General features: G+C 37.1%; 1 protein-coding gene across 1 annotated transcript in view; it reads right to left on the bottom strand.

Annotated features, from left to right (window-relative positions):
- LOC114351676 (Leucine-rich tendon-specific protein) overlaps positions 1–27021 on the bottom strand; it is a 118991-nt gene extending 91970 nt beyond the window's left edge. Inside the window, exon 1 of the mRNA XM_028302966.1 lies at positions 26640–27021. The gene's annotated coding sequence lies outside the window, so the exon portion shown is untranslated. The remainder of the gene's footprint in view (positions 1–26639) is intronic.

Below are 27021 nucleotides of genomic sequence, written 5' to 3'. Positions count from 1 at the left end.
TTTTGTTTAAGTTATGAATTAGAAATCTTTTATTCGACCGAGAGTAGTTTTCTACACCAAGTGAAAACTGTGCTATGTATCCCGATATCATATTTGTAGGTATTGCTGTAATCAAAATCCTATCAAAATAAAAAATAGAGGGGCACAGTAAGTATAATCAAAATAAAAGTAAGTAAGTATACAGAGTACGAGTAGATGTTGTAAGTTAACATAAGTCATGTAACAAGGCACAGGAATGTAAACTTCGTTTTTGTATAAAACAACCAGTTAACTTGACCTCTCATAGCTTTTCGATATTACCAGTCACAGCCTTTTGTAGAGTTGTAATAGGTGATTCAAACTATTTATAAAAAACATGGCAATCAACATATTAAATAGGTTAGAAATTGCAATCCACTGCGTATATAAGAGGTGAAATTCAGTCAATTATGATAAAAATTATTTGGTAACTATTGGAGTACAACAAATCGAAATAATTATTTAATAAAAGAAATATTTTAAAAAAACCTTTTTTTTTTAATTATTCGATTGCCACCAAATCACTTTACTCTTGATTTATTATTATTGTTTACTTCGCGCCTAAATCTTTTTTGTGAAAACAAAATGGCGGGTCAAGTTAAAATGGCGGTCGCACAGACAATAAAAACAAAACAATGGCGCGGTAATGTCGCTGCAGATTCCCACGTCCGTACTCTGTGGATAGGTCGTTGACATCCCTGATCGATTGGTGACGTTTTTTTCCCGATTCCGAGGAACTGGTGATCGCAAAATGTTTTCTTAAAGGAGCATCCTCACTAGCCTACACTGTAGGACTTGACAAATACGCACGTAGTACGCACTAAGATGAAAAAAATATTTGTACCTTTGTCAGGAACGACACTATTCCCACCTCTCGTTCCTACCACTGCAACTCCTGGGTAGCCAAGATCCACAGCTTGACTGCCAATAAAAACCCAACCAGTGAAGGTCAAGTTTGTCCCAGGGGAAAGTTAACCTGTCATTGGATCCACAACGAAATTAATCAGAAGAACAACCTTCGTCAGCAAGTAACCATGTCTTGCAAATGATATACGTATAGTTCAAGATCAATGCCATCGTCATCAATCTGGAAATCTGGACTCCAAGGAATGCCATAAGTAGGCCTCCTACTACACTACTAAATACTACTAATGCAGTATAATGTAGGTTCCATTCAAGAACCCACATATAGTCGGTTCAGCGACTTTATCGCACATGAAACAGCCTACAAAAGACAAAACACTATCTCTTTAATTAACCTTTGGTAGTCCAAAACTGCTACTAAGCAGAAAAATAGAGTTTCTTTAAAACTAGACAAAACGTCTCTAAGCATAATTTTAAGCCTTTCCGCGGCTCACGCTATCAATCATTTTTATCAATTTTCTAACTCGACCATTCATATAATGCAGTAGTAAGTATTAGTAGTACGGACGCATTCGCCAAAGAACTTACAGAAAACAAGTGAGCATGCTTCTTAACGAATGTATTTGAGCAAACACATTTCTCTGCCATCGATTGTTGGTATTTTAACAACGCCAAGGTTACGCGAAGAAAAAAATACAACTGAAACATTAATTAGGAAAGTGATGGAATCCGGGGAATGTATGAAATTTTCTGGATTTTGATTCTAATTTGATCCTTCCTACTCTTGACTGAGGGTTCTTTTTAAGTCGATATTACGAAGGATTCGCAATACAGATGCTATAATACTATAAATAGAAGCGAATACTTACTCACTCCTTCTGTAGTTACTAGAGCAGCCAGAACAAAATGTAATTCTAGGTAGAGTTCAGAAAAACTGCATCTAACAACTAAGATGTCACAGCTGTTTGATGACTGTTGTCCGTACTTGCTCATCTAAATAAAACTTATTGCCTGTAAATTCATCATCATCGAGTCGTTTAGTCTCCAAAGCAGGAGCACGACCCTGTCTAATTTTACCAATAGCAAATAGAAGATTTGGCATACACTCTTCGTACTGGCCAAACGGGTTGGGTAAGCCAGATGTTCACAAATTTGTCCCTTAGCCGCCTCTTACGACATCGACGGAAAAGTAGGAACGTTTTATGCAACCGACTATAGAATGAATCCGACACTCTAGTATAACCAATCAATCCCCAAGCGGTCGCATATGACCGCGTGACAATTTATTTTATCAGTTGTGTCTCGATTCGCGAGACTTGAACTACTACCTACTCAGCTGGAACCAAACGTAAATTACAATGATGGAATGTCTAAACACTCATCCATTCATAATTAGACGCAATCTCAGCACCGCTCGATACAAAGCGAGCGTCAAATATTGGAAAGTAAGACGGCGTGTCACGGCCCACACGAAGCGTGGGTGCACCCGACTAACATTCTGTTGAGCAGCCTGGTTGGGGCTTGGTGATGGGCTGAGCGATTCTGATCTACCACGTTATTTGCCGATGACAGTCCAATGATATATTATACGAGTATAGCGTAAAATCCAGCGTTTTATTGGATGCGCACCGTGATAAAAACTTATCAATGATTTTTGACGACAAATGTATGGGTTTATCGCGTTAATTAAATCGATAAAATTGCGCTATATCTACGCTAGCGCTAGGCCTACAGGTGAGTTTCCTCGTTGAGGATAGAAAAATAATTGCAGACTGTAACGAAAGGTGAAGCTGATTCCATTTTTCATCCACTGACTACTATCTTCTTCAGGTGGTTTGTTCATTACCAATTGGTTTCACCTTTTTTTGGAAAAAAAAACACCATTCATTCTATGTAAGTAATCAAAGTTTAAGCTTGTTATGTGGCTTAATTATGAACATTTACTCAAGTAAATCTACATTTAGAGTAACGTAAACCCAGTAACTGGTCCAAATAATCAGTAATCATGCAATCACGAGCTTTTATCTATACTTAATTTTGAACTTAGCTTCAGCTTCAGTTTAAGCTTTTTTTCAACCGCACCGCTGATTTTCAGCTAACACATTCACACCCGAATCTCTAAATAGAACAAGTTAACACTAAACATACACAATAAGACCATAACTTTCTTATTCAAATAGGTAAATATAAAAGTTCATCTTCAAAATATTAGTTCGATACCAAATAAGGTTTTTACATAAATCGCTAGTAAATTCAAAATAGGTTTTTCCTTAGTTTGATAATATCTGAATACATTTATTGTTTCGTTGTGTTGTTAATATATTTAATAGCAGCGGGGATTCTGTTATTATTCAGATAGTAGTATATGATTAAAGATTTTTGCCTGGAAATTGGAATTTAAAGCGTCTGTAGATCTAACAGTGCTAGAAAGAAGTGTGTTTAAATTTAAATGACTTTTATTATGGTTATCACGATGTTTTGTGATAGGTAGGCATCGCTTTGACATTTTCTTAATTTGAAATTATAGTATAATAGCTGTTTTACTATGCATAGTTGTTATGATATTGTGCTATTATCATAATACAATCTTATTATTTACCTAAATGTTTTGGAATCGAGACAGAAGTCACAGATCGTCCCAATAACTGGAGGAATTTAATTTGATTTGAAGAAACAAAACCTCATAACATTTGGCCACCTGTTGTGTAAATCTGTACCTACATAGATATAATAAATAAAATATATTACTCAAAACCATGTAAAATTAAATTATGGTAAGAAAATAAATATTATACCTAGTCATTTTCAAAGTGAACGATTTTCACTAAAGGTAGTGTTGAGTATGAACGCACTGCGACACTTTTTGCAATAAGCAATAATCGTCAAGGTCATAAAAATAACTCATTCATTTATTTATGCAAGTAGGCTTTTAAAAAGCACTTTTACACGCCCCAGTATTAACCCTACCACTGCTTCGGGACAATAAATGGGCCAGTGCTGAGAAGAAGCAGCGCAAGTAACTCAGTCACTATTGTCAGCCAGTGAGTAACAAACTCACTAACAAGCTTTGTTAATAATTAATAAATATCAGCAAATTATAAAATGTGATTTAAAAATTGTACTAAAAGTCAAGCTAATCATTGTTTAAAAGCGCATTCCTCTAATATTTAACCACAAGTAATAAAATTTTACAATTGTTTGCGTTTACTACGAATAAAAAAAGCTCTAAACATATTTTACGCATGCCACAGTAACAAAAACATACAAGAGTTTCACCGGTCGTAAAAAGTGGATTACAAACACCATGGTGATCTACGGACTCCATTGATGCTGGCCACGCGTGGGCGCCACCCATTGTCGAGTGTGGAGGTGGAATCACGATTGCCTTATAATTAAGGCGCACCAGAAATATGGGCGGTAAGTGCTCGTTCAAATTTTCATTTTTCTATCCCGTATCGTATCTGTCCTTCAATGAAATTGTAGCAATTCTCGATCTCGACAGACCGACGATAAGCTGATTTTGCTAATTTTACATTTAGAACTTCAATAATATACAAATAACAATTCGAGCCGAAGACCTCTAGACCTCTTTAAAAAAACAATACATACTCATCATCATCATCATCATCATCATCATCATCTCAGCCATAGGACGTTCACTGCTGAACATAGGCCTCCCCCAATGCTTTCCATGTTACCCGGTTGGTAGCGGCCTGCGTCCAGCGCTTTCCTGCTACGTTTATGATTACTGTACTAGCAATTACTAATACCTACTCGTAGTATTATCTTTACTTAGGTAAATGTGCTTATGTTACCAGTGGGTTCACCACAATAGTCAGTTGACATAGTGTTCGAACCAGAGCATTCCTCGGATCCCAAGTCGGCCGGTCCGACACCTTTCACCGTTCGGCTATCGTCACTCTTGAGATGATCGCAAACAATGATTTGTGAATGGGAAGACTGGCAGAGCAGGAATATTTTTCTTTCTTTCTTTCTCAGAGCGAGTCTGCTTCATTAATTTCCATTATGTTTAAGCCTCGGTTGACATGCAAATTAAGGCCGAAAAATATTTCTGCGGTATACTGAGTTTCGGTAATTCGTTTATGGAAAACGACTCTTGTACAGACGTGTGAATTATGTCGTCGTAAAGAAATTGAATGACGGTCTGTCTGTATGTAAAGTGGCTTGATGTGTTTACCTATATTTTATTTAAATAACAGATACTTATATTTTAAGAATAGACCATAGACCATTGTTGCCCTAAGTATGCGAACGTTCGAAGTTTCTCATTGATAACATTTAGCCTAGGAGCAGACCACCGATTTTTAATCGGCCGCTAGTTTAGCCCGATTCTAATTTGTATGCCCATACTGATCAACTGCCCGTGCAGTATTTCTTGCTAGTAGTAAGATTGGTAGTACCAGGGATGAAAAAGGAAATGCGAGAAAAGCCGTGAGCAAAAGTAAATAAATGTAAGCACTTATAGTCCCACTGAAAACTTTCTACAGAGATTAATAACTATGAAGCTATGTTTTATTGAACAGTCTGTGTACTGTGTAAACAATAGAATAAAAATCAAAATAGATTATGATTTCAGAACGTGTGAAACTGTTACCTTCTAATATAGAAGAAAGCTACAAAATAGTGCCTCGATGTGTCTATCCATGCAATATTGTATATGTCTACGGCTCAATTTAATGCAGAATGGTAACATATCAATCCTGTTTTTTCAAGCAGTCTAGAACATAATAGAATAAAAATAAGATTTGTTTTAAAAACCCATGAAACTGTGAGGTGAGAGCTTCAACAAAGATAGAAAAAAGCTGCAAAATAGTGCCTCCATGGACTCTATCTGTGCAATATTGTCTATGTAGAGGTCCAATTTCCTGCAGGTGGGCGTTGCAGCCAGTTCTTAATTAAAAACGAATTAATATCTGCCGAGGTCGAGTCTCATGAATGAACTGACTTGTGTGTGCTTGAATACTTTTAGACTAGTACAGTCAAGCACATTATTAGACATATTTGTTGTTATACAAATAGCTCCTGCTGCAACTGCATAAAAGCCACAATGATAAGGTTTATTTGATGCCTGTACTTGGTAATTTTTTTTTTTATCCTCTTCATCATCAGATTATATCCCGTAGTTCGTTAATTAGTTTCAGCCAAATGACGTCCACTGCTAGACAAAGGGTCTCCCCCAAGGTTTCCATAACGGCCGGTCCTGCGCCGCCCTCGTCCATGCACCTCCCGTGACCTTCACCAGATCGTCGGTCCACCTAGTAAGGAGCCTGCCTACGTATTCCGGCCCGTGATCGCCACTCGACAATTTTTCTGCCCCAGGGGCCATCAGCTCCGCGAGTTATGTGCCCCGCCCACTGGCACTTGAATTTAGCAATTCTGCCGTCCCATAGTACAGGGTAGTAATTAATTTTGAGATTGTATGGCGCTTATTACAGGTTAGGGTCTCAAGCAAATTTCAAAGTCAAGGCAAGAGACTACTAAATCGGTTTTGAATCCAGCAGAAAGCTATATTCCTGAGTGACATTAAGCTACAAAACTGATATTGAAAGGTTTTATTAGAGTTCTCATATTTGCCGAAATAATAATCCTACAGTTTACACAATATTTATTAATCAAACCATAATATTATTTCGTTCAAAACTGGAATTCTGCAAACTCCATTATGATCATTTAATTTATAAGATGACATCACTATTGTGTCATTATATGGTTTTTAAAATCGCCTTGAACTTTTAATTCTAGTGCCATCCGTCAATCGAGTAGTAGCTAAATTGTAGTCTAGATAAACTAGAAGCAAAAATTGATATTTATCTTTATTTAAATAACAGACAGATTATGTTAATTAGCGTCGATGGTGATTTAATCATTTTAATGATGTGCTATAATGTATTTAACTAGCGGCCGCCCGCGACTTCGTACGTTTGGATCCCGTTTTACCCCCTTAGGGGTGGAGTTTCGTAAAATCCTTTCTTAGTGGATGCCTATTGCCTACGTCATAACATCTACCTGCATGCCAAATTTCAGCCCGATCCGTCCAGCGGTTTGGGCTGTGCGTTCATAGATCACTATGTCAGTCAGTCAGTCAGTCAGTCAGTCAGTCAGTCAGACAGTCAGTCAGTCACCTTTCTTAGTGAGCAGTCTTAGTGCAGCAGTCATCATCATCTTCATTTCAGCCACAGGACGTCCACTGCTGAACATAGGCCTCCCCCAATGACTTCCAAATCGCACGGTTGGTAGCGGTCTTCATCTAGCGCCTTCCTGCAGGTTGTGCAGCAGTCAGTGGTAGTCTTTAGGTTGAAAAGGAGAAAGGAGAGTCATTAATGCAGTAAGATGTAACGTTATTAATGTTACTAGCTTTTGCCCGCGGCTTCACCCGCGTGAAATTTAGTTTGTCACAGATCGTCATAAATTATAGCCTATATGTTAATCTGGCTTATAAACAACAATATTGCAAAGTTTCGTCAAAATCCGTTCAGTAGTTTTTGCATGAAAGAGTAACAAACATCCAGACATCCAAACTTTCGCATTTATAATATTAGTAGGATTAGTAAATAATGATGGTTTACGCATATTTTAGGATGATGGCATAGCATATCCAAATAAACATTTTCATTTAGGTTTAGGTATTTTTGATGGGTTATTCTGAAGTGTATAAGACTCGCGTATGCACCAGCTTAAATTCTATCCTAACGTGTCGCTTGATTATGAGTCCTCAAACGGAATGAAACACCATAGTCCCGTAGTCATTGCTCGCTGGTATCAAAAAATGAACCTAATATTCTTCTCTAAGAATATAAGGAATCCTATTTAAAACTTAGTTTAGATTTTTTTTATATCTACTACATTGATCATTGTCTAAAAGCAATAACAATAAAGAACAAAACAAAAAACGGCTACTTCAAGTCAAATGAAACCGTTACATTTTCCTACACGATGTGATCGTAAATTATAAAAAAAAATAAAACCGACTCCAAAAAACCTACATTAAAAAGTAGAAAAATAATTACTAATAACCTACTTATTTATTAGGACGAATTAATATTTATGTAGGTATACCATGATTGATACTTAAAAAAAAAAAAAAAAAAAAAAAAAACATACGGGTCGAATTGAGAACCTCCTCCTTTTTTTGAAGTCGGTTGAAAATTGGGAATTTCCCACGATTCCCACTTCGTACCTACGTCACGGCAAGCGTAGGCAACGGGCAGAATGTCAGAATTCATTATACTGCGCCTACGCACGTCTCAGTGCAACTAGCCTTTTGTGACTTAAATAGGTCAAGTGGCCAGTTTTCGTACATCTACTAGATCACTCTTAAAAAGACTATTAGAGTATCGGTATGCTTATTTCCACTGTTTTTAATCCGTCGTTTGAACGCGAATATACAGAATGGAAACGATAAGTGATCTCACTCGATTATTTCTAAACTAAGTACAAGATATCAAAAAACTAGTTTACTGATCCTGAAAGTGTTTTATGAGCTCTATCAAACGGTATCAATAAAAGGTTACGGAATAAACTTTATCTATCCAAAAATTCAATGTTTCCAGCTTATCCTTCCACTTATCGTTTCCACCCTGTATAGGTGGACGAAAACTGGCGACATGACCCTAACTATGCAACTACACACACTTTGTCGTAATTGGTCAGCGTAGTGCCTAGATTGCCTTCAATGCTACTATGGGTGACACTGGTCTTTAGTGTCATAACTAATTAAGCATTATGTTGGCTAAATTCACGAATTTACAACGATCATGTGAAGAGTGAATCGGTTTAGAGTGGAAAGTCTTTTTTCGCAAAAAACGCTTTTCCTTTGACTTACTTGATTATAGGTCCTATGTCCCCTAGATGGGGCAGAGGGCGTCCACAACAGTCCTGCATCGCATTCGTTCAAGAGCTTTTCTTACACGTAAAAAGCTACAAACGCCAAATAAAGATCGATCAACTAGCTAGATAATTCATAAAAAATAATTTCTATTCAGAAAACTCAAATGTTTCTAAAATTAATTAATTAAAGTTTCTTCTTTTTAACATACAAATACACAATCTAAAACGATACAATCGCTATTCAGATAAAGAATTTAAAACTTGTGCATAACAAAACCGAATAGAGTTTCGGCATCGAAAAAATGCTGTTTCGTTTCCATACAAAGTGTTCGAAATGTTTTTGGTGTGGAGAGAATACATAAAGTGCGGAATGCAGTGCTGGTGGTATTAGATTACTGAAGTTTAAAAATGTAAGCAATATTGGTTTCACTGGCGATAGCGATTTTTAAAAGAGTTCGTTCGTTCTGCGTAAAGTTTAGACGCAGCTGCGCAGTTTTAAATGTAATGAAACATTGAAGATAATGAATTAACTCCCCAGATATGTATTATTTCATCGAACAAATCTGTAATTTTGAATCACATCAATATACCCATCGCTTTATAACGATATTACCGCCTAAATTGCGCCGTATCTTTTGTATATTTTTATCTTGTTAAAAAAAAGATTTGAATTTGAATTATTTTTCGTGTGGTGTACAATAAAATGTGTTCTATCTATCTATTTATCAATTCACCATACTCTCTATATGAATTACCTCAGTATATGAGGCCTGAAAAAAGCCCCATCGGTACTTTCAAAGGATTAAAAAAGCTACTGAAAAAAGCCCCTTAGTTAATTATTTCAAACTCTGTAGGATAACGTTTGGAATCAAATTAATAGCCTTTCTAATACTAAATCATTTGTTTTATTTGTACCTACTATGCAAGACAAAACATGTTGCATGCAATTCAAACTAGAAAGTCAATAGGTTATACCATTCAGTTAATTTTCTTCCTACAGTATTCAATGAGGGTCTAATTAATGGCACCTAAATACCATCGCAATGTAGGCTAATTATCACATAATTATGACCAATGGTTTCGTACAACTAACCGCGAATTTCGTATAATTTAGCCTTACTATAAAGGTAATAAAGATCAGTGTACGATTTCTGTAAGGTGCACTGTAATCGCGTAATTAGGTGAATTTGTATGAATTTTTAGCTCGGATCTTCAGTAATACAATAAGGCCCAGAACAGACGGTGAAACGCAACTGCAACGAAACTGCAACTGCTAGTTACTTTTGAGTTGCATCTAAGTTTCTGCCACAGCGTCCGTTGAGAGACCACACATGACGCGACCAGTTTTAAACTTTCAGTTTCAGTTTCAGTTTCATTCATCAGAATCTTCAGATAGTTGCAGTTTCGTTGCAGTTGCGTTTCACCGTCTGTTCTGGGCCTAATGGATGCTGTTATGAGAACAAGTAGTTATGTTGTGATAATAAGACATTTTAAAATAATATCTATGATGACTGCTAGAATAAATAAGGTAAAAGCTTACTTTCTTAAGCTTTTAAGTTATTAAGTTTGTCTCGTCGCACAGAAAGTAAAATAATGAGTGCTAATAGAGTTATATGCTTGAAACTTTCTGAGAATTTATTTAAGTAAGTAGGTAGTAAAAAAAGTTACTAGGTAAGTAACTTTTTTTTACTGCAGGTACAAACTTGCCCTGTTCTGGTTGGGTTTCTAGGGGCGGTCACGCTGTAGATCCTAGCTACACAGCTGCACAGAAGTTGCAGCGGTAGGAACGAGAGGTAGGAATAGTCCTATTGATCACTACAGTGACACAACAGGGAAAGGGGGAAATTGTCTCCACCAACTCCACAGCTTTTTCACATAATAACTCTGGTAGTTTCCCTAAAAATAGCCACCAATTAAGAACTGGCCGACAGCTAACATCACATCATTATGTGGGGTATTTGGTTACACAGAACACCGCCGGCCAGACCCTGTCTTAATTACGGAAAATGGATGAAAATAATTTGACCACTAAATAATATACATAGGCTTGGTATTGTTTATACCAAGCCTATGTGTATTATTTAGTGGTGTAGTGACTGTGTTCTTATTATTTAACTAATAGATATAATTTTATCAGGAGAAACTATTATTTACCCCCATCAAGCCCCAAGCGATCGCGCGATCGCGTAATAGTTGATTTATATTGTGTCTCAATCGCAATTCGGGGACACTTGAAGGGTTAAAGATAGCTTTTTCCCGCGGCTTTGCCCGCGTAAATTTTATTGTAATAGAAAGTTGTAATCAGCGACCCAAACCTAACCTAACCATACAAATGTTAATTTTCAGACTTTATCACCCCATTTCCCCCTTGTAGGGGATGAATTCTGAAAAAAACCTTAAACTCGTGTTTATTAATTTAACGATAGGAATAGGCACTCCTGTGAAGTTTGAAAAAAAGTTGCTTTCTTTTTCTTCCTCGGTCCCTCAATGATGAGGATCGCGACCACATATTACTTGTTCCTCCACAAAATGCGGTCATAAGCTGTGTGCATCGCACGATGAAAGTTTCTTTAGAAGTACTAAAATTAGGCGAACCAATAGAGAGATAGAGATCCAAAAATAAATAGATCCTCACTGGCATAGTAATCCTGTTATTGACATGGCACAAACTATAAATTCAAACGGACTTCACAGAGTGAACTCAGCATTCAAACACCCGAAAGATAAAGATAACTATGCCAAAAGTTACAGTTTACATAAACTATGACCCTCAATTGCTGTTTATTAGAACTACAGCTAATAGATTTATAATATTTCCAGTGAACTGTTTTTCGTTTCCGGTTATCAGGTGCGTACATTATTTTTATGGTTATTTACACAAATACGCCAAAATTTATGTTTATTTAATCTAAAAGTACATAGTAAGTTCCATTTTTTAATTATTTTTGGACCTTAAGAACAGATAAATGGTGGGAACTATATTTCCACTGCCACATTAAGGGATCAAATTGCTGATGATTACTAAAACCACATTTAACAATTCCTGAATCTTCTATCCAATGCTGTTTTAGCTTTCAGGCTTCTACTGCCATTGATCAGGCGCATAGTCAGCACTTAATATAGAACACAACATTTTTGTTGCAAATTCAACTTTATCAAAACTGCATAAGACACAGTGTTTACCTTGTTGCACTGTCGTATTATACATGGCTCACTGAGGATGTTACACGCACCGTGTTGCGGACAATAAGCCACTGTTCGTGGCCACTTGCTATTGTGCATGTCAGATAGTGATGTGATGTATCCGTTATAATTTAAGTAAGTACCTAAGTAAACGTCATTGCATATGGCATCATTGGAGGAGGCCTATGTTCAGCAGTGGACGCCCTATGGCTGAAAATGATGATGATATGGCGAAAACAGTTGTCATGTTACATGGATATTCAGATCGTCGGTCCACCTGGTGGAAGGCCTCCGTATGCTACGTCTTCCGGCCCGTAGTCGTCACTCGAGAACTTTTCTGCCCCAACGGCCATCGTCTCTACGAGTTATGTGCCCCGCCCATTGCTACTTGATTTTAGCAACTCTGCGAGCTATATCGGTCACTTTGGTTCTCCTGCGGATCTCCACATTTGGTAAAATATCGAAAACAGTATGTTACATGTTACTTAATATATTTGCGGTAAAATAATGCGTATAATGCAATACGAGTAGCAATGTAAACAAACCAAGAGTGCTTTCAATCGATAGAAGAATGTCCAAGCAAGAAAATAAATGTTAGCCCTACAAACGTCTATAGAAGTTGTGTTTTTAATTTTCAAACATACGGTATTGCTTGTCGCACAAACAAGGCTAGAAAGTTCAGAAGCTGAAAGTTTAACGGTCGGATGGAGCTCAAAATAAAATCTTGTTCGAAAAAACTTGGCATACGCTTTGAAAAATAAAACGTAAAAGTTTGTCATAGCCGAATTAGTGGATATTGACACAGGATCGGATGCGTTCGCCGTATCGAAGTTTTTGTCCCATCACTAAACTTGTGTCGAGATTAGTTTTGGTATTGCATTTTGAGCTCTAAAGCTTTGATGTTAAGAGCTCGTCTTGTTTTAAGTAAAGATACAAAATTAGGTGAACAAGCGAGAGGTAGACACGGGCTACGAGTATCAAGGTAAACACAGTGGCACCTTAAGTTACTTGTAAAAGGAGTGTTTTTGCAACAGCATGGTCTGTTGTAGGTAATCTGATGTACTCTAGACTGTATATCGTGTCCATGAAGAACGATTAAGTACTGTCACCTACTGCATCCGATCAGAATCCAAGAAAACTCTACATATACTCTATAATCCGGGCATTTTCAAGGCGACAGTGAATATAATAATAATTAATAATAAATATAATAAATTCCTTTATTGAAGTTACAAGTTTTATCATTACAGGGTTTGGTACAACTTCTTTTAAGTTTATAAAAACCTGTATTAGAAGTGTACCCTCTTCTCTGTGGTAATAATTACATAAAAAACTTGTACATAACCAAATGAATAGGCACTTACAGGGCAGATATGTACCATCCTAGACTGCATCTCACTTAACACGTGCGATTGCAGTCCAATACCTACCTTTTCTTGCATAAAAAAGACCCAAAATTCGTAGATTTGATACATCCCATTTACCCATTGAGTAATTGCTTCAATATAAGCCTTAAAGCTTAAAATACCCGACGCTATAGCGTTTAACTCAGTCAATACCTGAGGTATGGGAGACATTATGACGATGACGATACAAATCTTAAGCCTCGCTGACGTTTTACCGTCACAAAACCATCCAGTAGCGCTCACATACCTCAGGCACTGACTAAAGGGCCCAGTTTTTTTGATTCATAGTTAAAATAACTATTAATATTGTTAAATTTTGCTATTAGTAGTTAAATATTAACAAAATGAAAACTACCTAATAGTAAAAAATGTACTAAAAGTCATGGTAACCATTGTTCGAAAAACATTTTTTTCCGATTTTTAACCACTTGTCACATTTGACGTCTGTCAAATTTGAATATTGGTTATTTTAACTACGAATCAAAAAACTGGGCCTTAGTTAAGCGCTAGAACTATAGTTATACGTCTTAAACTTTACATAATACCCTTTAAACAAGGTGTCCTATGCTTTCCAATATTTCGTAGCTAAGAACAATAGGTGTTGCAATGCATTTTTGCCTCAAGGGAGGGCGATTGGCTGCAGATCGGAGATAGCCAAAGAATTACTGTTTATGATGGTGTTAATACGCTTTAGTAAGGTTGTGTCTCAGATCATAGAAAGAGAATAGATATGAAGTCGCGCGTAACTACAACGAGAACCAGTGTCCCCACATTTCCCCCACCACAGCTCCCACACACACATTCAACTGTGTAAAAACAAAGCGACTGAGAGTCTACGACAACATGTGCAACCGTCTTAAAAGTGCTGTGATTGGCCAGAAGGCGTGAATTATGGCCAATCAATGGCCGCGTGACGTGACGCACACATAGAAAACGCTAGTGAGAGAACAAAGATAAAATGGAGTCGACAAGATATCGATACTTTAAATCGCTAGGGGCAAGGCTCAAAACTGGTTTCACAAAATGCTTATGTATGAAAACCTTTTTATTATTATACGTTAATAATAGCTACTATCACGCATTTACTTTTTAATTATGGTGATCTGCGTACCGCATATGTTTACCAAAATAATGCCTATATTAGGCTTTCAACTAGCTTTTATAGTAATTACATAGTTGACAGTTACTAATTACTTCTACTGTTATTATTTTTTTTGTAAAATCTTATAATCGCAAGTAACACATCATTTTTTTTATTTAAAATTACAAAATGGAAAATTATAATTTACTTCTATTTATCGATAATAGGAAACCGCATTAGAACACGAGCACGGCACTATGTTACGACCGGCACATGCGGCCGTACTGTGTATTTTCACACGACAGTGGATATCGGAAGAAATTAAATACATTGCGCAGTAGTTGAGCACGACATAAAGTGGTTGCTAACTAAATCGTCAATGTACAAGTGTGTTAGAATTTTTATCACCACTGATTTCGATATCGCAGTAACTGTTACGGCACTGAATACGTTCGTAAAAATGTTTAGTTTTTTTTATTTATAAGCAAAATACCAATGGATTTGCAATACTTACATGTAGTAAATGACTCCATTGTTCCTGTAGTTCGTTCGTTTCACTTGTTTTATTGCACGTAACGACGCATTATCCAAAATATCGGAGAACATTTCCTTAGTACGACTGAATCGCGACTAACCTAGCTACGCGGCCGATGTTCGTTTCTGGGCATATCGCGGAGACACGCGCCACGCCCCCGTTTCACATCTATTCCCTTCTATGATCTGAGGGTTGTGTGCACAAGAGATGGGGACATAGAACGGTATTCGCGTATCATTCAGAGTAAAGGTGCGTCTACAATGAAACTGAAATGTTTTTTCTTAAAATGAAAGGTCGGGCAGATATTGAAATGATGAATTTTCATTTCTGTGATGGGTCTGGGCGTTACTATGTATAATATGTATGTATTTACAAAAAAAAAGTATTTAAGTATGTTTATATCCGTTGTCTAGTAGGTACCCACAGTACAAGCTTTGCTTAGTTTGGGACTAGAAGCGTAGGGTAAAACGTCCAAGGATATTTATTTATTTAAATCTTCCTTCTTCTGTTTTAGCCAATTGACGTCCACTGCTGGACAAAGGCCTCCCCCAAGGATTTCTGCAACGACCGGTCCGGTTTTTTAAGTCACACCAATAAAAAATAAAGAGAGAGACATTATTGTCATCAAATAAATTGTCTCAAGCCGCCAGCGACTATGATCTAACTAAAACATACACGACATAAATGCTAATATTATTGACATTAATGTTAAATACCTAACTAATTAAATAGAACATACTTCAGGCTAAAGCTAAGAATAGAATGAGCCGGATATATCTTTTGCAGAACAAATAAAAGGTGAACTAAACGAGTTCACGGCAAACGTTTAACGTAGTGTAGGACGCCCACCAGCTGGATGTACCTACCGACGACCTCAAGAAGATAACTCTTATAGAATTTATCGATAAAAGTGAGAAATCTTGCCTTGTTGCGCTCCTTTGGAAGGGGACGGGGGGTGCACTGGCAAAACTGGTAAAACTTTTTTTTTCAAGTAATTAGGCTTTTAAAAAGCTCGTTTACACGTCCCTGTATTATTTTAATCCTACCACTATTTGGCGAGTTTGGCGACTGAGCCCCTTAGGCTCGTTGCTTAAATTTTGAGGCTTCGCTCTCCTATTGCCCGGTGAAGGTGAGAAAGCCGCTCACGGTTAGCAATGTTCGTCGGAAAAGAAAACAGCTTTGGGACAATAAACTAGCCAGTACTTATTGAGAAGAAGATAAAAGCACAAATTATTAAAAAACACTGAAATAATTATGGTGATAATGATGAAGACTTAAAGAAGTCAAAAGCTGAAGCTGATTTATATGGTACGACTGTGAATGAAGACAATATCGATCACGTACTCGTCGTCAAAATTCAATCAGTTCAAATTCTCGTCCCATCCACATGCGACGTCCCACTGCTATTGACATAGTACAGACAGATTTAGTAGCTCCCTTCAGAAAATAAAATCATGGCCGTCTTCTTCTTGTCGTGTCGACAACAAACCTATTCAGTATCAACCCAAAACTCCGTTACAAGAGTGGTGTTGTCAGTAGCATTATTCAATCTTCATGCGTGCAGTTGTTCTTCATCAACATGTGCTTCATCAACTGGGGAACAAAACCACACTTGCACTCCAAGTTTGAATCATGGCCGCGCCGTGAAAATACAAATATGAATTTTCATATCCCCTATATGACCTCATTCAATATTTTCTATTTAGTTGTTAAAGATTAAGTACTTAATTTCTTCAATGTTTTGACATTTTTATGTGTTCACCTCGTGCTTTACGAGTAGGATAGCACGAGGTCAGGTGGAAAACGTTTGCATTGTGGCTCTAGCGATTCGAATAGGTCAGTCGACATCACATCAGACAGACTATCTATACCTACATCGTTGCTGTAAACTAAGACCTATTACCACCGTTTGACTTGAGGGGTCGTCATTCGTAAATATCACAGCACGACTTGCTACAATACCTCTCCTTTTAGACTCTACTGTATCTAGAACGTCAATGGTAATTTTACGACTAGATTTGGTCGTAAAGCACCCACGTCAACGTTGCATTGTGCAAGTGCAAGTTTCACTGTTGCCTTAGCCCTACTTCGCAAAACGATTTTGATATATGCGACTCTATTCTTCTCCTTTACTTTATCGAAGATTCTTGGTTGAGTAAAAGAGACGTAAAATTTGTTATAGCAAAGTGGACCTACACCTACGCATGGCCATGCGGAAAGAGATTCTTTTACTGGTGACATAAAATATATGACTGTGGAGTCAAATTAAAAATTTGCTGTATCTAGAACTCTTTTCTTGAGTGTTAAAAAGAGATAACACGTTATCTTATATGTTACAGGCTACTTTGGGTGGATTCGACCAAACAAGAGTAAATATTAATCTCAAAATAAATCATCTGGTTTGGCATATTTCCCATACTAAAACTGTCAATGGGCCAGTTATACCAGGAATTATTCTCGGATAAAAATTTGTTCGAATCGGACCTTAGTATGCCTGTAATCAGCTGTATTAAGTATTTCAGTCTGTCGCTATCACAATGTGTGTTACGATTGTTGTTAAAGTAGGTAGTTGGAGATAAGATGTGGTAGCCTGTATTTGAGGACTTGGTCTGCACATCGCTTCCACCTCCAGCCTGATCGTCACTTTCCATCAGGTGAGATGCATGATTCGAAGTTTAGTCTAATAAATAAGCCTTTAAAATACTTTCTAAGACTAACAGCCTCCTAAAAGCTCAGTTTGTCACAAATATTACGCAAAAACTTTACTCAGCATGCAAACAAAGTTACAAGGAGTTCCCATATTCAACTTTGCAACGTCGCAAAATGATTGACAAGAATCTATTAAAAAGTTTCGTCTTTGTAACATCCTCGGTAAACATGTCTCTTGAATGAAATTGTATGGGCCCATTACCCATACAACAATGCAACCGTACCGTGTACCCTTCATTCAAGGGCCGATAGAAAGCCTTTTTTGCTGTGGCTATAAAAAGGCGAATGTACTCGTAAAGTATCAAGATAATCGCGGTTTGCATACGATTTTGTGCTCAAGTGTTTATTGCGTTCGGAAACGTAACTTACTTACTTAGAAATATATTCTACATTTATTTAAGTTTTACCTAAAAAGGTGATAATGATAAAAATAGTATTTAGCCTACCCTGAAACCGCTGAACCAATTTTAATAATTTCATTGCATTGTGTCCTAAAAACATTTTAAAAGGTGATCATAATTTGCAAAATACTAGATCATGAGGTACAGTTCAGAAAATTAATATTTTGTGTTTTTGATGAAAATTAAAGTGTTTTGAATCATGGATTTCGTGTTAACTACTTCATTCAATGAACGTGAATCTCGCGGGCAAAACCACGCGCTAATTTTATGAATGTTTAGTTATGTCAATAATATAAGCTTCAAAACATTTCAGTGATATCCAGTGTGCATAACACCTAACCTAAATGAACGATACTGAACGCTACACATGTGTGAACTTTCAGAATAATGGGGCCCACGCTAAAACTTAAAAGCTTTTGCGGATAAGCTCGTCGTTAATTATTAGGTATAGCCGCCATAATGAAACTCTATTACCTGTTAATAATATATGGCAGTGCATGGATGGGTGGGCGATAGGACACACTTTTAATTTGGTCGGGTAATATCTGAGAGGTGAGAGATGGGTGTGCTTAACTGTTTACGCTGGGAAAAGATTTAAGAGAAACTTTAGAAGTAAAAAAACCTGAATTTTCTTAACTAATTTCAAATTATCTTGCTGTGTATTGCATCGAATAAATACTTTTCTTTCTTTCTTTCAATTCCTGTTGCAAGCCTCCTGTTGTATTATCATCATAAGCCTGTCTCCACAACAAAAATGCCAACACTATTGATGTACTTATTCCGACAGATGGTGGTAAGATAGCCAGTTCCTCTGTGGTTGAGGATACCGGGTGAAGCTCGCTTCCACCTGATCGTCAGGTGAGATGCAGGCCAAGAGCTTCCTCGTTTGATAAAAAATATCACACAATGTTAGGTGTTGAAAGCAGAGCTAACACAATAAAAAATCCACGGAGTATGGGCTAAGCCCGAAAGCTCGGCTGAATTCCAAAACACACTGCAAGCAATATTTCACGCGGCCTGTGCATTGGAGAGAAATGGTCAGCAGGATTACTCCGAGAGGGGTACAGCAACGCAAAATCTCTTTCACCTAATTGTAGTCAAAACAGCAATAAATAGAACACATTGAACCAAGACTAGTTATTGAGTAGGTAAGAGACCTCTATCAGCCGAGATGTACTAAATTCTATTAAATACTGAAGTTTTAGCTTGCCCTTTGTTACATTCTTTCTTTATTAAAACATTACTTATGAGTCAATGCACTATCAGTGACTTTAGTAGACTTTGTGGAAGAATAAAATTTCTTACTTATTTTTCTCACTCTGCCCTTTTCATTTCAATATCTACCTCCCAATCGTCCCATCCCAGGATGACATTTCACACTTTATGACAACGCTAAATTAATTAGTAGCATAGAAGAATATAGATAAACATCCACAATACAGGGTGGAATTTTGTAATGTCACCTGGAGTTCTATTTCTTCTTTTCAAAAATAAATAAAAAAAAACTATCTACAGTATTAAGAGTACTTTCCCTCCATCTGGCATTACAAAATTCCACCCTGTATAAAGGCTTCGCAACGAGTGCCTTTTATCCTTTTACCGAAGATCTTTTGCGATGTGGGGACGATGACTGTTCATAGTATACCTAAATAGAACTTGAAACAACTAACTAATAGGTACTGTCTGAATACCATAACCCTTCTCCACCTCCATACAGTATGGCTGGTGCGTCCAATATATCTGGACGTCCGGTACTATTAACACGTTGAGTGCGAAACCAGGTCTATAGACCTTGTGTACGTCTCGCTTACCGTGCGGCTAAGAAAATTATAGTCTTCCTTGTCGTGCGAAAGGCATAACTTCAATTGGGTCCGGTGTAGGAAAGTGATGAATATATATCTATGATGTATTCTTAAAATAGAATCCAATGATGTACCTACCTTAATGCCAGGTTTTTAGACCTGGTACCGCACGGAAGTAATAAAATGTCTTCACAATGCGAAACCAGGTCGAAGCACCTTGTACCCTGCGCACCTGGTACCGCACCCCACGCTAGCTTCGTGCAGCCAGTGTTGCCTCGCATTCGTAAGAAACGCACATGTCGACATGGCGTCAAGAGAAACAAACAAAATCAAAACTGCAAATTGATTATAATTTAATTTGCTACACGATTTATTGCTAATTTAAATAATGTTTTTCGTGACAAACATTTGAAGTTGTAACTAAATGTTATTAAATAATATGTTTTCTTTAAATATAGCTTATTTAAGTATTTATGCACGTATGTCTTATTTGTAAAATATTTAGACTAAATTATTAAAAAATCTTTGTTTGTTACTTTTTTAAATTTTTATTAAAACTTAATTTAAACTATCGATATTTGTATTTCACATCCCTAGAATACCCACCAAACTTCACTACTTCAGTGCGGCACAGGGTGCATAAGCCTTGTATTTTGAATATAGCTATAATTTTTATACTAAACAAGTTATTCACGAACGCCTTCAGGTGTATGTCAATAAATGCATTATTATTAATATTCAAAGAAAAAAAACTCAATATCTATTAACATGAAGCCAAAAATAACATTAATATATCTTAAATATTACAAGGTCTTTAAGCCTTGTGCCGCCACAATGTAAGTTTTAATACCAGGTTTATTGACCTTGTACCGAAGGAATGGAAAGTATTAGAAAGTTACTGCCGCAGCAAAGGTGTTAAGCAACAAACGGACACAAGGCAGCCAACTCCGCCGGACACGTATGAAATCCGCCATTGTTGGGAGAACTAATTCGATGGCTAGAATTAGCCAATGGGATGTTGTTGAATAAATTGTTTGCTCAAATGTAAGAGAACTAGGAAGTCATTGGAAACATAAAGATTGTGGAGCTTGGGATTTCGACAGTGGAAGTACGACTACTGTACCTATAACAAGTTATTTTATTAAGATTTTGGGACAAGCATCTACTTTTAAAAATAAAACTTCAAGACATCTAAATATGTACAACTCAAAGGTGACTGACTGACTGACTGACTGACTGACATAGTGATCTATCAAACCACTGGACGGATCGGGCTGAAATTTGGCATGCAGGTAGATGTTATGATGACGTAGGCATCCGCTAAGAAAAGATTTTACGAAACTCCACCCCTAAGGGGGTAAAACGGGATCCACGCGTATGAAGCCGCAGGCGGCTGCTAGTTATAAGAATGTCACAGGGTTAATAAGGAATGCAATTTTCGAAAATACACAAGTTTTTGTAAGTGATTTGGAAACTCTCGAAGAAGAAAGTTTAGTCAACTGATTGCAACTGAAAAGAGTGAAACCATAAATAGGTCCATTGTGTCAACCGTGAGACGTTGAATATTACTTTAATTAGGGCTAGGTATATTATCTTTTATCATCTATGATCTACTATTGAGAAGTGGGTACCTATTCAGTCCAGCCAACTAATTTTGAAAGAATAAAAGAGAAAACCGTTCATTTGGTTAAAAAAAAACAATAGAAAAATATCTCACTCAGTATGAGTATTTTGCATACGTTGCACATTTAAATTTAACCCACCCCCATAGAATCCACGCTCAATATATTATTATACCCACAAGTTAGTAACTTAGCCACTAACCGGACCCGCAGTCCAGCATTAGTTAAACTCCGAGATTGTTCGTGCAGAACTAACTCGTGTTAGCTTTTGATGGTATGGATTATTAATTTTGTTACTGGTTCCGTCTTTAATATGATGGACTAAGAGCTTGTGAGTGTGTGTGAGCAGACCCATTCCATTTTGTTGCTGAAAGTTTCTAGCGCACGCTCTCGACACAGATATGTACCTACACTAATAATATTTTAGATTTGATTGTTTGTACTGGACCGATTTGACCATTACAATCCTACATTATTTATGATGAACGTAAATGATACGAAGGTCGCCGAATAAGCTACTAGCTAATAAGTTGTATAAACTTCGATGAATAAATAGGCAGGTTCCTCATTTCATAAAGCGTATTGAATCTATCAAAATTGGTTTAGCAGCTTAGACAAACTCCTTTTTACTTATTCAAGTTTTTGGCGACAAAGGTACCTATATTACTTCAATGGTACCTACCTACCTATGCCCTTTTTCAATGTGCAACCTATTTCTACATCAAAGTTCATAACAGTTGGATAAGTGCGATAGTAGAGCCACAGAATAAATAATAGTTGGTAGAGCTAAAACGTAGCAAATACTTTAATTGACATAACTCTCCGCTTTTATAGTTTTATAATTTAGGACATTACGGGACTATTCCCAGCGCTGGAACTCCTTTGAAGGCATAGTTTGTCCTGGGGGAAAGTAAATTATACTGTCATTGGACCCTCAGCGAAATTAATCAGAAGAACATAGAAAGAGTTCGAAATTAAGGATCAACTTCCCATAGTTGGGATTAGCATAGATAAACGCTGGCCGTAACAGCGTATTACACTTCGAAATTTCTCATCCAGTATCTAAGTAGCTCAGATGGAAGAGCATTCAATTCCCGCCTTAGGCAGTTCGATTTCATCAAATTATTTATAATTTACAATTACTTAGTTTCCAAATCATCCCAACTAATCCCAACTAATATTATAAATGCGAAAGTAACTCTGTCTGTCTGTCTGTCTGTCTGTCTGTTACGCTTTCCCGCTTAAACCTCGCAACCGATTTTGATGAAATTTGGCATAGAGATAGTTTGAGTCCCGGGAAAGAACATAGGATAGTTTTTATCCCGGTTTTTGAAACAGGGACGCGCGCGATAAAGTTTTTCTGTGACAGACAAAATTCCACGCGGGCGAAGCCGCGGGCGGAAAGCTAGTACAATTTATAAAAACACCTCTACCAAACTCTAATGTGAACTATTTTTCATATTCGCTGGCACAGCCGCGCTCAGCTGCGCACCATAAATAGGTGAACCCGACCAAAGACAAACTGCGCGCGATATTTCACCCCGTCCGGCCGATGTCCGGAGTGTCCGGACTCCGGACTCCGGTGTCCGGAACTGTTAAAAGCTAAATAAACGAACGCGAATTTGCAAACAGGGTTAATATTGTTGTGTGGTTCCAGAAATGTTGTCCGGTTAATAGACTGTTTTAACGCGAATCCTGTGGTAAAAGAACAATATGGATGGTTTTTGCGTTAAGACTAATTTTCAAGAGAATCACTGTGTGATGAAAAAGCACTTCTAAGTTTACAGTGTTTGGCGATGTTATCTGGGGGCACGGCAGTGCCCCCACCAAGTCGAGCAAAAAAGCGGCACGGCCGTACCATCCTTTTCTCGAAGCAATTCAGGCCATTTTCGACTGCCTGTAACTTTGTTGTGGATAAAACTAGAAGGCTGAATTTTCATTAGCTATGCAGGCATGGTAAAGACACGGTATATTTAAAATTTCATTCAATTTGAACCAGTAGTTTAAGAATTATAACGGGTCAAAGTTACTTAATTTTGTCACTCACTGACTGACTCACTGACTCACTGACTCACTGACTCACCGATCATCAAAATTCTAAGGCACTTCTAGCAGACCTAGAAGCTTCAAATTTGGAATATAAGCAGTGTTTGGTGTATGAATCAAGGAAAAACTAAAATATTTGGGGGCACGGTAGTGCAACCGCCAAGTCGAGTAAAATTTTTCAATTTCGGTCCAGTTTTCTAGATACATAACTACTGTCTACAAAATACAAAAAGAAATGAGATTTGGGGGCACGGTAGTGCAACCGCCAAGTCGAGTAAAATTTTTCAATTTTCTAGATACGTAACTGCTGTCTACATTCTACAAAACGAATGTAAATTTATTAGTCTACGTCTATTAGTTTCGACGTAATTGTTGAACAGAGATACCCATTCCCAGCGGTTTCCATAGTAATCGGAATAGGTTGTGTGATTCTTTCAGGCAGTGCATTTTCGCATGTCGCGTGCGCTATGGAAACCGCTGGGAAGGGGTATCTTTGTTCAACAATTACGTCAAAACTAATAGACGTAGACTAATAAATTTACATTCGTTTTGTAGAATAGCTCAAATACTAATAATACAATGCAAATAAAACATACCTTTACGACCTGGTTTTTCTTGTGTTGGGAAATAACTGAAAAAGATGTGAAAAAAATCATGTTTATTTCTAATTAAATCCATTCTTACACCCTTAAAATGTATGAAACTTGTATCTGTTTTCTACTTCTACTAATAGATAATTTTATTGGCTATCGCATGATATAAAATTTTTGCTTATTAATGTTAAACTACCCACGCTATCACTTGTTTTTGAAGGAAGAGGTGAAAACTTAAAATTAAAAACTTAAATCCTTGTAAATATGCGAGAAATGGGTCAAGCACCAAATTTAAAGTATTTCAACCGATAAAATTGTCCATAGATTACGCCCTTAAAGTTTGATCACTACATGCCCGGACACACTGTATTTATGTAAAACGTTAAAGATTTCCTGGCCTGGACTTCGTATTACATGGATCTCACAACTTTTTACCGTAGAACAACTGAGTTGCGAGACTTGGTTTTTTTGACAAGTATTGTTTTTGATGGGATCAAGAATTTACGGTAAGGCACTCTATTTTTTCATAGATAAATTAATTAAAAATAACATGAACTTTATTTATATTCATATCAAAACCCCTAACTTTAAGTATCATAGGTACTCAGCACTCCTTTATCCCTGGACTCAAACCGTAAAACCGTGGAATATAATAAGAACCATCAAGTTGAGCCGTTATTCTTCCTTGCACTTGATATCAACTTTGATATTACATAGTATATTTTAGAGTATGTAAGTAGTTACTTAATATTTGATTGAAGTCTAAATTAAAATCATAATTTCAATCAAGTCCCAATCCCTGAATCGAACGAGTGAAATTCGAGTGCGAGATTAAGCGAACGATTACATATAGCGGCAATGCAATCAATCAACTATGTCAATCTTTTGCATTTGCACAGCTAGTGCGGCAATAACTCACATCGATATCGACAATTCGATTGAATGAACTCAATTTACTAGGTCACCCATTCACAAATTAAATAAAGTCAGGACCACACGCTCTAATCTGTGGTCAGTCTTATTTCTAATCTGTGGTCAGGACTTCTTGGCGGGAAAATAAAGAAAGCGTCATGTTAGGTAGTTTTGTTTCATTTTCAAATGAGTAGTTAAAGGCAAATGAAGCAAAACTGTGCCACGTCACTTCAAGTTATCTCAAGAAGTCTGCGTGAGGTCTCTCTGAAGTGCCACATCTTTGCTAGAACTCAAAGGAAAGGAGATAAATCTCTACCATTCATTAAATACTTTACATTGCATAAATAATGTCTCCTAAAGAATTTTGTATAATGTTTACTAGATGCTGATACCTGGGATATTACACAGAAGTCATATTGGAAAAAATTCGAGTCTATTAATTACAATTCATATCGACTACTTATATCCATTACTGCGTTGGTGTTACAGCATCTTCTGCGCATCAATGCTCTCGCCTCATTGTATGCTAAGTTCATTCAAATCCCACCGGTCTCCTACTAGTTCTGTCGACACAATACATATTCGAAAATCCACCACCTCAGTCTTGCATAGCAGTTTCCAACGCGTTTGAGCAGGACAGGTTTATTGGTAAAAGATTAATCAGAATCACCAGAATTGAGGCCCTCTGCAGACGTTCGAATGCAAAGTTAACCATTACAAGTGGCGATAACAATCGCTATTCAATATTAGGTCTTATCTTTATCACTTTAGAGGTGACTAATGATGTTTGTAGAGTGCATAATTATTGTTGTATCTCCGTTTCGAAATGTCGCTACGTACGGTCTATTATTTCACCCACGCTGCGGCGGGAATGGTTTCATATGCACTAAACTGGTTTTATGTTATGGAAAAATAACATTTCCAAAACCTTTTATCGTATTGAGATAAAGTTTATTTTGATAATAAGTCGCTAAAGTAATGCAGGCACTTATTAAAATGTACGAGTAAGTGCGAATTTATTTACTTTTGGATTCTTTTGCGGGAACCGGGTAACATATTGTTATAAAAAAGTATTTAATTATCTTCAATTTTAAGTCAAAGTAATTCAGCATTTTTATTCTTTAAATTATAGTCAGAGCTTAAAGTTTTCTGGACTTAGATAGTAGGTATATTAAAGTTCAGGAAGAAAATTAAAAAGTTCTTAACTAATTGAGGAACTTCAACCTACTTAAGGGAATGTTTAAATTATATTGAATTAATGTCTATTTATAAACTTTATTCCCATAATTATAAACTAGTTAGTTACAATTTCCTGTTTGTTACTCCCAAGAATATTGTCTCTGGTCCTAAAGGAGTTTTGCTCCCGGAATCACAAGTGTCTTAAAGTTAGACGAAGTAAAGCTTTTTAGCAGAAGAACCGAGATAGTTTCACATTAGTTATTTAGCAGCTGTGACTGCAAAGTTTGCAGCTGTGTTTTGGATACACACTTCTACGCGTGTTTCTAAATTATACAGTAGCTATTTAGCTACTATTCATAGTCGCTTTGTTTTAGTAGCATTCAAGTACACATGTAGGTAGCCATACTCTAATGAGATAGTCATCAGCCATTCCCACTCACCTTTTCGGTCTAATGATCGCACATTGTCATCAAATCGTCGCCCACCGAACCAAAGCTGACACAGTCACAACACTATGCATGACGTCACTTCCTATTCCACTCCATTCATAAACTAAATCGACCACAGAATCGTTAAGTCATCGGACGCACTGGCTGGAACTGAAAAGTCCGACTTCCGTCAAGAACCGGGCACTGTCACTTTTGAAAAAGGAACACGGTTTGGTTTTTAATTTTATTTCTTTTTTTCGTCAGCAAAGAGGTTTTTATACGCGTGTGCGTCAGCCGGTGCGCACACTCATTTGAGCACGCGCCGGAGCCTCCGATCGCCCCCGCGATTTTTGGCGCGTGGGCGCAGCAGCCGGCACCCAAAACGAATTTGCGT

The sequence above is a fragment of the Ostrinia furnacalis genome, unplaced genomic scaffold (genome assembly GCF_004193835.3).
Source record: "Ostrinia furnacalis isolate ACB-3 unplaced genomic scaffold, ASM419383v2 OfSCF1172, whole genome shotgun sequence".
Lineage (NCBI taxonomy): Eukaryota > Metazoa > Arthropoda > Insecta > Lepidoptera > Crambidae > Ostrinia > Ostrinia furnacalis.
This window is presented reverse-complemented; position numbering and strand designations above follow the sequence as displayed.